The sequence below is a fragment of the Lissotriton helveticus genome, chromosome 3_1 (genome assembly GCF_964261635.1).
Source record: "Lissotriton helveticus chromosome 3_1, aLisHel1.1, whole genome shotgun sequence".
NCBI lineage: Eukaryota > Metazoa > Chordata > Amphibia > Caudata > Salamandridae > Lissotriton > Lissotriton helveticus.
The window spans coordinates 1,383,153,483-1,383,167,377 of record NC_136061.1 but is presented as its reverse complement, the minus strand read 5'-3'; the positions used below and the strand labels follow the sequence as shown (position 1 = coordinate 1,383,167,377).

Below are 13,895 nucleotides of genomic sequence, written 5' to 3'. Positions count from 1 at the left end.
AAAACTTTGAGAGTAACATTGAACTTCGCTATGTCGTTGGAGCACTGAAGAGTACACGGTCATCAATGCAAGTGTCTTTGCACTGAATGTAATGAAAAACGGACTCCATTCATCCTGAACAAGACTAATATTTTAGTTAATTTTGTAATGAAATAACCAGTTATCTAGTAGACAAATTGCAACCATTGCAAACTTCATCTGCCTCATTTGCACTTGGCTAGGTGTACCTATTGTTTCCACGTCATAGCTTATGCTTAGGGTAGGCTTTGGCTCAGACCCTTTCTCATGAGTGAATGCCTTTGGTGTCTGCCTGAGTTGTCTGCCTTTGATTTGATGGCTTTCCTCCCTGGTCTTGTGTTTATCCCACCCAGGCATATTTTGGTCTCAGTTTTCTCAGTTTCATGCTTCTACTTCCCACTTGAGATTTGTTATTCAGTGCTTCATGTGAGTGCATGTGTTTCTTTGCTCTCAACCCCTTTTCTCAAGATTGATGATCTTATATGGACATGCGTTTTGATGCAAGCATTGGTAAGGGAAAGTGTTGGAAATTGAGTTTCTGGTTGAGCGGGGTGTAACCCAACTCAAGCACCAACCACAATTTCCTTCAGGGAGAAGTCACGAGCAACCTCAAATTAACCCATGTGTAACCCTCTGGTAGCTTGGCACAAAAGCAGTCAGGCTTAACTTAAAGGCAATGTGTAAGTATTTTTGCAGCACTTCAAATAGTAATAAAGTGAAAACACAATGCAAGAAAAAGCCACACCAATTCAGAAAAAAAAGTGAAATGTAATACATTATTGGGAAATGAAACAACAAAAATCCAATCGGTAGAACCAGAGCTATGCAATTTAATTTTTTGGGGTGAGAATAGTGCCTAGAAGCACAAAGTGCAAACTGTGACTATCTGGTTGTTCAGCACTGGGACAAATGCACAAGTTTAAGCCGACCATGATGGAGCTCAGGCTAAATCGCCAGACTACCCATGATTTTGCGGCTTTATGTGGCAAATTCCATAGATAAAAACAGCAACATTTGCCACCCACAACCTCAAAATTCATAGTATTTTTGTGGTTGGCACAAAAATGTGCTCTGTCACTGCTAGAGACTGCTATATCACAGTCTGTAACCTTGCAGCATCTTCAGCAGCACATCGCCTCGAAATCTCAACACTTGTGAAAGACTGTGATGAAACCTTTTGTTTAAAATAAGGTCAATGAGCTATGTGCTGTAGAACAGCAGCTATAAGTTTAAGACTTTCTAAAGCTAACAAAGATTAAATGTTCTCACTCTGGTCAGATACCAAAATTAAGCCACGTTTTAGCACTTTAAGCCCGTTCTTAAAAGAACGGGGTTAGTATATTTAGCAATGCGTAATACGATTGTATATTAACTCTGCACGAAGGAAATAAGTTCTCAGCTACAAGGGATAATATTCATTCAGAGTGATAGGTTTATAAACTATTTTTAAGCAGATTCTTCCTTGTGGCAGCCCCATTTACCATAGGAAATCCCATGGTACGGTGCAGTGCTGATGAGGTTTGTTAATCATGATGAACTATGCCAGAGCAATTGCTTTGCAACATGTCTAAAAAAATTGGCAAAGCCAATAGATCGTGCATAGGCAAAACCTATTGACTTTGCCAATGCTTGTTCAGGTAAGCTACCTTGCTCATAGCAACAATATAAACCCACACCCATGTCCTTCACCTCTGAATTGTTCCATTAACATGGCACCAATTCAAATGCACACTATTAGTCTGAATTTCAGTTAGGGAACTATGTCAGCAAACATACAAAAGAATCCTCAAAAGACCCCATAGATAAAAGATTTACTAGCACAGAATCCTAAGAGAAGAGATATGCTCAATGCACCCCCCCCATCACTGAACAATAGACTGACAAAATGCTATCAGTGGCAGATTTAAGACCACCAACCATAAAAAGGGACATTCACTAGTTATTGTAAGGATCAAAAGAAACACGTTAGTTATAGATTCCTTACCTTAGAATTACCCCCAGGTGTCAGACTGGATCCGGAAAGTTTTTTTGTCGGTCAGCTCTGCATTCGTCAATGGCGTTGTGGTTGCTGGGATGACGTTGCGGTAGCTACACACACCGCCCTTGCGCGCTGACATCAGTTCTTTCTTTTTCCGCGCCAGCCAGCGCAGATCAGGGAAGAGCGGTACCTCCAGTCACTTTTTGACTGACTTTTTCCCGACTGTTCTCGACTTCTTTTTCGAGTCTTCGACTCCTAAGGTGCACGAGGGATGCCCAGCTTCAAGCCATGCAGTTCCTGTCATCTGGTGGTGTCGGTGACGGATCTGCACCGCGTGTGTATTTCTTGCCTGGCGCGCGACCACGACCTCAAGTCGTGCTCCAACTGCCGGTCGATGGCACCAGAGGCTTGGCGGGAGCGGTCCCGGAGCTGCTTGAGCACCCGCAGTCGTCTCCGCGCCATTCGATGTCCCGAACGTGAGGGAGGTCGAGGGACTGGTTGCAGATCCACCATCATTCATCCAAGACTTCGAAGTCTTCGCACTCGGGGTCCGATAAGTCGAAGCATAAGAAGAAGTCGTAGAAGCATAGTTGCTCTTCAACTTCTCCTCGTCGGTCAGCCGACCCGACGAGGGACGCAGGTGGTGCTCCTCCCACAGAGCCTGAAGAGTCGACTCCACGCTTCCCTTCCTTTCTGGGACCCGGAACGACTCCCGCCCAGCTTCATACCTTCTACGAGGCGATGTATGCCATCTTTGGGTGACCCGAACACCCCAGCACTCCTTCGGGCCCGTGGACTCAGTTGGGGGACCTAGGTCTTCTCCGCCAGCTTCTCCGGTGCCGCAGGCCCTCATTGGATCCAGGCTTGGATCCGGATTGGTGCCAGTTGAGCTGATTACGCCTCCACCGATGCCACTTCCTCCAGTACCACTACAGAGTTCAACGCCGGTCAGTCCCCCCGGCCGGCATCGACCCGGCCTCCATCCCGGCGTGGAGCCGGACCGGTGCCGTCCGACACCAGACCTGGCGCCAAGAGCGGGTTTTATGCCCCTGTTCACTCCTGGGTCCCTTTTCAACCAGAAAGGCACCCAGAAGATGAGGAGGACCGGGAGGGGTCATGTGACCCTCTAACTGACCAGGTGGACAGTGAACAGGACTGGAAAGAGGAATTGGGGATGCCAGTGGTTTGGACACCTCCCCTGACCTTGGCAGGTTGTCTTCTCCTACCGTGGCTACGGAGGAGGGATCGTCGTACACAGTGGTGGTGCATAGGGCGGCCGAGGCTCTCAACCTCAAGCTTCCTATGGTGGCAGTCAGGACTAACCTCCTGACAGAGGTGCTTCAACTGTCTGCTAGTTTTTCGGAGCCCTTGCTACCGTTCAATGAAGCCCTCACCGACATTCTTTTGGGCACATGGTCCAGACCCAACACGGGGGCTCCCATGGACAGGATGATTGCCCGACGCCACCGACCGTCTCCGGGCGACCCCACTTTCCTTTCCCAACACCCCACCCCGGAGAGATTGGTGGTCCAAGCCTCCACTTCCAAAAGTGCCTTCCTACCGCTCCACCGAAAAGGGAATCTAGAAGCTGGACCACCTTGGAAAGAAAATGTTCTCTTCCGCCATCTTAGGACTGCGGTCCATAAACACTGCATGTCTCTTGGGCCGTTATTCCCACTCTGCGTGTGATACGGTGGTGCATGTGCAGCCTCAGTGTCTGGAGGAGGCCCGGACAGTGCTCTCCAAGGCTGTTGCCGCCAGGAGGGATGCAGCGAAGTTTGCGATACGTTGTTGGCTGGACACCGCCGACTCTCTGGGCAAAACCATTTCAACATCAGTAGCGCTCCGTCGCTACGCCTGGATGAGGTTGACTGGTTTTTCAGGGGATGTCCAGAACACCTTGGTGGACATGCCCTTTGATGGCCGTTGCCTTTTTGGCGACAAAGCAGACAACGCTCTAGAGCAGTGTTTCCCAAACTGTGGTCCGCGGACCCCCAGGGGTCCGTGACACATTCCCAGGGGGTCCGTAGGTCATAGTTTTAAAAGCACAGAAACATTTCTTGTATAATTAGCAGCTTTCCAGCAACAATAAAAGTGTCAAGAGAATGCCAGTGATTAATGTACCTGCTGGAGAGGAGAGTTTTGTTCAGTGGCAGCTTTGATTTAACTAATGTAGCACAGAGGGTTATTGTGCCTACTGCAAAGAACGTGTAACATGCATCTTAAAAAGCAGCATTTGATGCACCTAGGTTCGTGGTTACTACTTTTGTCACAGAGATTCCTTTATTACTGTGCACTTCATAAGTGACAATCGTAATCTAGCAGAGGGACCTTTAAACTGTCATCAGAGCTGCTTGCAAACTGCATGGTACCAGTTAGTAACTTATATTTTGTCTTGTCCCAGTCATTCATTATACTGATGCTGCTAAAAAGATATATTTGGGTGGAAATACATTTTTAATGTTAAAGTCAATGCTAGCCACTGTGTTATGCTCTGAATCCTGAGTTTGTGTTTTTCCAGACCAAGCATTCTTTAAATATTTTGTATACACACTGATTTACATGTATGATTCAATGTCTCTATATGTGTGTGATGTAAAGTGCTCTGACATCCTACAATGGTATGAGAGATGCTACAAAACAAATGAAATAATTGTGACAGAGGGGCTATTACTTCAATATAAAATACTAAGGGCCAGATGTACGACCTGTTTTTATATGCGCAAACAGGTTTGCGAACCCATTTGCGCATGCAAAAACCTATTGGGCCATGTACATAGCCTATTTCGCGAGTCACAATTTGTTTGCGACTCTCTAAATAGGTTTTGCAACCTGCTATTTGGAAGGGGCATTCCCTTCCAAATAGCGAGTCTCAAAACCATGTACAAATGTTTTGCGGTCGCAAAACAGTCACAATTACCACCTACTTCAAGTAGATGGTACTGCATTCGCAAATGGGAAGGGGTTCCCAGGGGACCTTTGCAAATTCATGCAAAATTATTTTTTAAGGTCAGGCAGTGGTCCCAGGGACCTCTGCCTGCCCTTAGAAAATGAAACGAAAACGTTTTCTTTTTTTTTTTTAAATGCATGGTAAACAGGCTGCATTTTTTTAAAAACTGCTTTATTTAAAAGCCACTTGCAATGTGTCGCTAATTGCGAGGCGCTAAAGGAAATGGTCGTACATCTGGCCCCAAAATCCTTACAGCCAGATTCATCAAGGGAAAATGGGCTCGCAAAGAATCTGGCCCTTTGCGAGCGCAATTTTTGCATTTGGGATTCATATTGCGAGGAATTGCATTTAAGGAATCTCTATTTGAGATTCCTTAAATGCAATTCATGAACCATTTAAAAATTGCGAATTTCGAAATTTTTGGCCGCTATTTACCGCGAAGTCTGACTTCGTGGTAAATAGCGAAAACTTAGAAAAATGCACTTTAGTGCATTTCTCTAAGTGGTATGTTACACACACACATGTCCTTTGGACATGTGTGTGCGCAACATCAGGCTACATTTCCATTTCAGGGGTGCTACAGGGTGTCCTTTGGACACCCCTGGCACCCTTGAAATCGCATCCTTATTTGCGATTAGCAAATTGCTAATCGCAAATAAGGATTGACTCCCCATTCATTCCTATGGGCCTTTAGGCCCATAGGAATGAATGGGGAGTTATTCCTTATTTGCGATATTCCTTATTTGCGAATAGCAATTTTCTAATCGCAAATAAGGAAGCTGTAGGAATCGCAATTTATTTTGCGATTTCTACATGAATCCCGTTTTGCGAGTCTTTAATAGCGATCCCTTAATAATCGCTATTAAGGACTCGCAAAACGGGACAATGATAAATCTAGGGGTTGGTACTTCGAGTACTTGTTTTGTGTGCACACGTGTGTATTTTTTTCGAATTACTGTTTTAATGTTTGAAATGTAACCCATACAAATTGCTTGGGGGTCCCCGGCTTCCAGTGGTGACTCAATGGGGGTCCTCAGGAGTCAAAAGTTTGGGAACCACTGCTCTAGAGCATTTCAAGGACTTGCAGGCTATGGCCAAGTCCTTGGGCCTCTCCTCCCGCCCTGCGCAGTCTGCTTTTCGCCCCTTTCGTGGCTACGGAAGGTGTGCCCCGCTATGTCCCACCCAGAGCCACAGGCCGCAGCAAGTTACCCAACCTTAGCGCGGCCGGGGATGTGGGAACAACCGTCGTGGTTCCGGGGAGAGGGATCTGCCATTGACCCAATCCTGGTTCGTGAGCTACCACTGCAGTTGTCAAGCAGTCCCCTCTGAGATCTGAATGCAATCGGACAGATTCCCCTGATGCTGCGCCCACTGGAACTTCAGGTCGCACTGCAGAGCCCGCATATGCCACCTGCCACCTGGCATGATTGACTAGAAGGATGCCGGAGGCCATGAGGCCCAGCAGCCTCAGAGTCATTCTGACCGAATCCCGGAGAGAGGCTGAAAGATCGGAATCATAACCTGAATATCCCGGACTCGCTGTTCGGGAGGATAGACCAAAAACCGCGTCGTGTCCAGAACCGCTCCGATGAAGAGGCGCTTCTGAGAGAGAATCAGGTGTGACTTCGGCACATTGATGGAGAACCCAGCGAATGCAGAAAGTCGGCCGTAGTCTGGAGGTGGGAGACGCCTGCCTGGGACGAGTCCGCCTTCAACAGCCAGTCGTCGAGATAGGGGAAGACTGAAACCCCTGATCGGCGCAGATGAGCTGTGACCACCGCCATCACTTTCGTGAACACCCGTGGGGCGCTGGTAAGTAACTTGTTCATTAATTGTCTTTCACCAGGACTTCACCAAATTACTCTGACAGCTTGACTACTCTTTGCAGAGGCAGAGACTCCTATAGACCTTGTATAGATATGCTTCACAGAACAATTCTACATGCACGTTAGGAGAGTGAGAAGGAGAGAGTCACTGTTGAAGAATTGTCTGAAGATGGTGGATTATTTTCATTATAAGAATCTTACCAGTCTCCAATAATAACTCTGTATCCTTTTTTCTGATTGAGGAGATGAGACTTATGTCGGCAGTACAATTGTAAAATTAGATAAGACTTTGTTACAATTGTTGAGTTGTCTGTTGTTCTTTGCAGGTCAACAATATCAATAAGACATTTACAAATTTTAATCACATACAAGATTTTCAATATTCCATGGCTTTCCAGAAGCTAGTTCTGAAACCTTTCGAGGATATAGTTTTCTTGGAATTGACTTGTGCATACTAAATTTAGTAAATATTTTTCCTCTTGTTTATTCATGGCACAAACTTATTCATTGAACACAATGATGGGTAAAGAGTATGGATCTTGTGGAATTTAGAATGGTTGGTGTATAACTGTTTACAGCAATTTTAGAGTGGGAAGTGAGCCAGTTAAACACGTTTTAAAACTAAAAAGATTAGTGGTAATTTGTTTTCTAACATCAAGATCACTGACTGTTACTACTCTAAATGTACAAGGCCTCAATTTACCTATAGAACTTAGGGCAGTCCCATGGCGTTAAAAAAGCAAATATATCCAATCTGTTTAGTTGGAGGCTAAGGTGTGACTTAGAGGACTCAATATCAAGGTAACAAAGGAAGAGTTTTTGGTAAAAGATCTAGACTAAGAGGTAGACTCTTAACTGTTGTCTCAATATATGCCCGGGTGAAAATGAAAAACATTTTTAGAGAAACCATTCCAAAGTTTACAAAGCATAAATTAATAATAGGAGGGACTTTCGATGTCACACCAACCCTAAGTTAGATCTATCTATTTCCATACAATTCCATCAAGAGTCACCACCTTAAAGACCTTGTTTATGCACTTTAATGTTCATAAATCTTATACCAGAATGGTTTAGAGTAGGACGCTGGACCCATAAATTTTAGATTCCATAATCAATACCAGTCATTCACATCACTCCCCAGTGAAACTGGCATTTGGTTATTCTCCGTAGCGCAGCGCCGCTTTCTCCTGCTGACTGTTTGTTTTCCCCCCTGGTTCCCGTTTCGTGACCTGTCTCCTGTGATTTGCGGTTTGTTTCCCCTCTGATTGTTGCTGTATCCTCTGTTGCCCTTTCTGTGCCCAGCCTTTGTCCTCTTATTTGTTGCCCGCTGTTTTCCCTTGCTGAGCCCCCGCCACGTTTCCCGCCACCTCCCCGCTCCCCGCTCCCCGCCGCTGCTCCCCTGTGGCCCCGCCCCTTCCACCTAGGACCCTTCCCATTCGCCGCCCCGCTCCCGCCTCCCAGCTGCTCCTCCCTCGCTCCGCCCCCCCCACTCTCCTCATATGGCAGAGTGGCACACGCGCAGCGTTGACGCGCAGCGGGCGCGCCCTAAGCGCGCCAAAGGTAAGCCCGTCTGCGCCCGTCCGCGCCTGGACCGCGCCCAGCGCCCGAACCCCTGGCCCCCGCAGACACCAGCCCCCCTGCCGGACTTACAACACCACCGAACTCAACGCACTCAACACCGGCCGAATCCCGGGATGCTACCGAGCCACCCCGAGACGAACCCACGGACCCTTCAGCTGCCACTCCTGCAAGTTCACCTGCATCCGGACCTGCACCGCACCCGCCAAGCCGAGCACCAGCAGCAACCACCTGAAGTGCACCCTGCTCAACACCCGCTCCGTCCACAGGCACGCCGTCGAACTCTGGAACCTCCTCGACACCACATCCCCAGACGTCGCATTCCTCACGGAAACCTGGATGAACGCCTCCTCAGCACCAGACATCGCTATCGCCATCCCGGACGGATACAAGATCACCCGGAGGGACCGCGGCAACCAAACTGGAGGAGGCATCGCCATCGTCCACAGGAACACCATCCGCATCACGACCAACACCAACGACACCCTAACAACCGCCGAACACCTGCACTTCCAGATCCACATCAACCCGAAGACCACCCTCAGAGGCACCCTCATCTACAGACCCCCGGGACCCCGCACACAATTCAGCGAAGACATCACCGACTTCATCACCCCGCACGCCCTCCCCTCCGCTGACTACATCCTCCTCGGGGACCTCAACTTCCACCTGGAGAACAACAACGACCGCACCACCACCACCCTGCTGGACAACTTCGCCAACCTCGGTCTCAAGCAGCTGGTGACCACCCCCACCCACTACGCCGGACACACACTCGACCCCGTCTTCTCATCCAGCAAGGACATCGTCTTCAGCCACGCCACCGGACTCCACTGGACGGACCACAGCTGCATCCACTGCAGCTTCAAAAGAACAACGGTCCACCACCACCAGCAACAGGGTGCACGCAGAAGCTGGAACAAGATCACAGCCGACCAGCTCGCCACATCCCTGAGCCAGCACCCCCCCACCAGCTCAGCGAACCCCAGCCAGGCCGCCGACAACCTCACGAAGTGGATCAGCAGCTGCGCAGACGACCTCGCCCCACTGAGGACCCCACCTAGCAGACCCAGCAGCAAGAAAGCACCCTGGTTCACCGACGAACTCAAGAGCTCCAAGAAGCACTGCCGAGCCCTCGAGAGAACCTGGCGCAAAGACCCTACACCAGACAACATGACCACCCTATAGCTCGCCACCCGAAAACACCACCAACTGATCCACGCCACCAAGAAAACTGCATTCAAGGAACGACTGGACAACAACGCACACAACAGCAAGGAACTCTTCAACATCGTGAAAGAGCTCTCCAACCCCAACGCCGGAAACAACGACATCACCCCATCTCAAGCCCTCTGTAACTCCCTCGCCTCCTACTTCCACAACAAGATCGCCGACATTCACAACAGCTTCAGCACTCAACCAACGCTCCCCACGACCGCACCTACGCTCCCCACCACCACCCTACGCGCCTGGACCCCGATCAGCACCGAAGACACCATCCGCACGATGAACACCATCCACTCTGGATCTCCAACCGACCCCTGCCCCCACCACGTCTTCAACAAGGCCGACGCTGTCATCGCACCACACCTGCGGGACATCATCAACACCTCCTTTGACACCACTACCTTCCCTGAGAGCTGGAAGCACGCCGAACTCAGCGCTCTACTTAAGAAACCGTCAGCGGACCCCACCGAACTCAAAAACTACCGCCCCATCTCGCTCCTCCCGTTTCCGGCCAAAGTCATCGAGAAGAACGTCAACAAGCAGCTGGCCGCCTTCCTCGAGACGAATGGATCCCTCGAACTCTCGCAGTCTGGCTTCCGGGCCAACCACAGCACCGAGACCGCCCTCATCGCTGCCACCGATGACATCCGAGCCCTGCTCGACAACGGAGAAACAGCGGCCCTCATCCTCTTGGACCTCTCCGCGGCATTCAACACCGTCTGCCAACGCACCCTAGTGCAGCGCCTCAGCAACGTCGGAATCCAGGAGAAGGCACTGGAGTGGATCATCTCCTTCCTCGCCGGAAGGACACAGAGAGTCCGCCTTCCCCCGTTCAGATCAGAAGCCACCGAAGTCATCTGCGGCGTCCCTCAGGGCTCCTCGCTCAGCCCCACCCTCTTCAATGTCTACATGAGCCCCCTTGCGGCCATCGCACGCCAACACAACCTCAACATTATCTCCTATGCCGACGACACTCAGCTGATCCTCTCCCTCACCAACGACCCCGCCACCGCCAGTGCCAACCTACACGAAGGGATGAAAGACGTAGCCGAGTGGATGACGACCAGCCGCCTGAAACTGAACACAGACAAGACGGAAGTTCTCATCCTGGGCTCCTCTCCCTCCGCCTGGGACGACTCCTGGTGGCCCCCCGCCCTGGGCAGCGCACCCAAACCGACAGACCACGCACGCAACCTGGGCTTCATCTTGGACTCCTCCCTCTCCATGACCAGACAAGTCAATGCCGTCTCCTCGTCTTGCTTCAATATCCCGCGCATGCTACGCAAGATCTTCCGGTGGATCCCCACCGAGACCAGGAAGACGGTCACCCAGGCCCTCGTCACCAGCCGTCTGGACTACGGCAACGCCCTCTACGCCGGAACCACCGCCAAGCTCCAGAGGAGACTCCAGCGGATCCAAAACGCCTCAGCAAGACTCATCCTCGACATCCCCCGGCACAGCCACATCTCCGGACACCTGAGAGACCTGCACTGGCTCCCGGTCAACAAGAGAATCACCTTCCGTCTCCTCACCCACGCTCACAAAGCCCTACACAACCAAGGACCAAGATACCTCAACAGCCGCCTCAACTTCTACACTCCCACCCGCCAGCTTCGATCGACCAGCCACGCCCTCGCCGCCGTCCCCCGCATCCGAAGAGCCACAACAGGAGGAAGGTCCTTCTCCTACCTGGCCGCCAAGACTTGGAACTCCCTCCCAACCCACCTCCGCCTGACCCAAGACCACCTCGCCTTCAGGAAGCAGCTCAAGACCTGGCTGTTCGAGCAGTAGCGGACCCTCCCTCCCCAGCGCCTTGAGACCCTCCGGGTGAGTAGTGCGCTATATAAATGCTTGATTGATTGATTGATTTGGTTTATTGTTACACATTTCCAAAATAAATCTTCAATAGCAAATGAAGGAAATTGCATTTAGTGGCGATATTATGCGGGAAGCCATAAGCAAATCATTAGTTAATTATTTAGAGCAAATTTAGATGTTGAAGTATCTTAGGATATAGTCTAGGGTGGTGCCAAGGTGGTGTTAAAGACAAGCTCATTTCTCACACTGTCTCTTTTGTCAGAATAGTAATAAAATAAGAACGATGCCTTGGAATTCCGAATCAAGCACTTGGAGAGCAGCATAAATTGCTCTCAGAAATATATAGATAGACCCTTTAGAACATCTAAGGGTGAATTTGAACACCTCTTAATGTCAGAAACTCCCCATAGACATCGGAACTTGACTATTATAAGTTATTAAATTTGAGTTCTGATGTCATAATACCTGCTGCCAGAGCCAGCAGAGGGGAAAGGCAGGTCAAATACGGAGCATAATTGAAACAGTTGGTAAGCAAGTAAAACTGAATGTTGCTTTCCTTTCTAATTTTTCTAGCATACAATGACAAGCAGAGGGAACATGTTTATTTTTTGCTCCCCTTAGTTAGAGAAAAGCTATGATCTTTCTGAATGTTTTTTCACATTCAGAACTACTGCATTTTTAAATGACTCGTATTGAACTGTTTCTAATATCTGTTTTCAATAAATATATAACAGGTTTTTTAGGTGTTTAATTTCTCACTAGAGGTTTTATTTTTATTCTTTGTTTGCAAACATGGTCTCTCTTTCATGTGACAGAGCTACGTACCAAGGTTTTAGGTGATTTGTGGGAAAGGCGATGATGTAAATATGTATTATATGGGATAAAGTACCCCATGGCATACATGATAAAGGACATTACAAGTCACCTTGGAGTGTCATAACCTTATAAAGGAACTGAGCCTTGCTCCTTTATATGGTTATGGAACTCTGTGACTTGCAATATCCTTATAATGTACATCACAGGGTACTTTATCCCTTATATATTATGAAAGAGTGGAAAAAGCAGACTCAATTTTTGCCCTCAAAATATAAAAAAAATATGTTAAAGGCATTAATGATAAAGAGGGAGTTTTCCAAGAAGCAATCTTCAACATCTTTAAAGTAGTTCATGATTATTATTCTATCTTTACACAATGTAAGAAGGCAATAGTTGACTGATTTTTCGAGTTACTTAGGATTGATCCCAGCACATTCTCTCCGAAAGAATCCATTACTGAGGAGTAGATTAGAAGTGCAACTAGAAACATGCGTCACAGCAAACCGCCAGGTCACAATGGCTTCACCGTTGCATTTTATAAAACCTACCAAGATCTCATTGTATGCCCTTTAACTGAAGTTTGCTGCTACCTTTTACAGTTTCACACAATTGCAAGCATCATGATGGAGTCAACACTTAGATAATGTTTTTATAACCAACTTTTTTTTGGAGTTTTACGGCAAAGCACAGTATCACACAGTACAAGATGTACTCATAATATATGTATTATATAACGACCAGCCCAAATATAAAAAATGTGCCACATTGCAATATCAGATCGAGAGCCCATAGTAGCTGCACCATTACCCCCATATACACTCATGTTTCTTAGGACAACGACAAGCATCAAAAACTGGCTTCTCCTGGTGGACGCACCAGTCCACTCCTGCACCCACCCCTTAACAGTCGGCGGCCTCTGTTGTTTCCATGCATGGGCTACATCTCACTTACCAACCAGGCAAGTCATCCCCAAAAAGGCACGCTCAGCTCTGCAGCCCCCCACCTCATCCAACAACCCAAGCTGGGCAATTTGCTGCATTATTTCCAGCAAGTGGCCTACTAAGAAAACTGAAAGTATGCAACCAACCCCTCCCCCCCAGAAGGGTCTCATCACAAGACAATCCCAGACTACATGATCGAAGTCTGCTGCGGGGAGCGGACATCGTGCGCATGCCGCTTACGCATTGGGGAGTAAATGGTGTAAGTGCTTCGGAGTGAGAATGTCACATACAAGTAATTGAACTGTGTCATACGCATCCTTGTCGAGATCACCAGCTTCCTCAGCACCATGCAAGCCTCCCTCCAGTCGACTTCATCCAAGTCCCCCACCCATGACAACCACCTCTGTCTGGCTCTCTCAAGGCCATCCGGGGCATGGATCACCAGCATCTTATAAATCACTGATGTAGCCCCTTTTCCTAGCTTCCCATGGAAGATCTTCGCCTCCAGCGGACTGTACTCCGGTAAAGGGTTCTCCTGTAAGTCTTGGGCCAGCAAGGTGTGACGCAATTGGAGATACTGAAAGAATTGTGAGTTATTCAAGGAGCACTTGACCTTCAATTCCTGGAATTCAATAATGCTCCCCCCTTATAATCGTTTCCAAGGTAGGAGATCCCAAGACGATCCCATGGCACGAACCCAACCAGATAGACTTTAATGTGAGGGTTAATCAGCTAAATTGACC

At 48.5% G+C, this 13,895-nt stretch overlaps 1 protein-coding gene across 4 annotated transcripts in view; it reads left to right on the top strand.

The window, feature by feature from the left end:
* HSPBAP1 (HSPB1 associated protein 1) overlaps positions 1–13,895 on the top strand; it is a 1,313,039-nt gene that overhangs the window by 1,129,465 nt on the left and 169,679 nt on the right. The window lies entirely within an intron of this gene.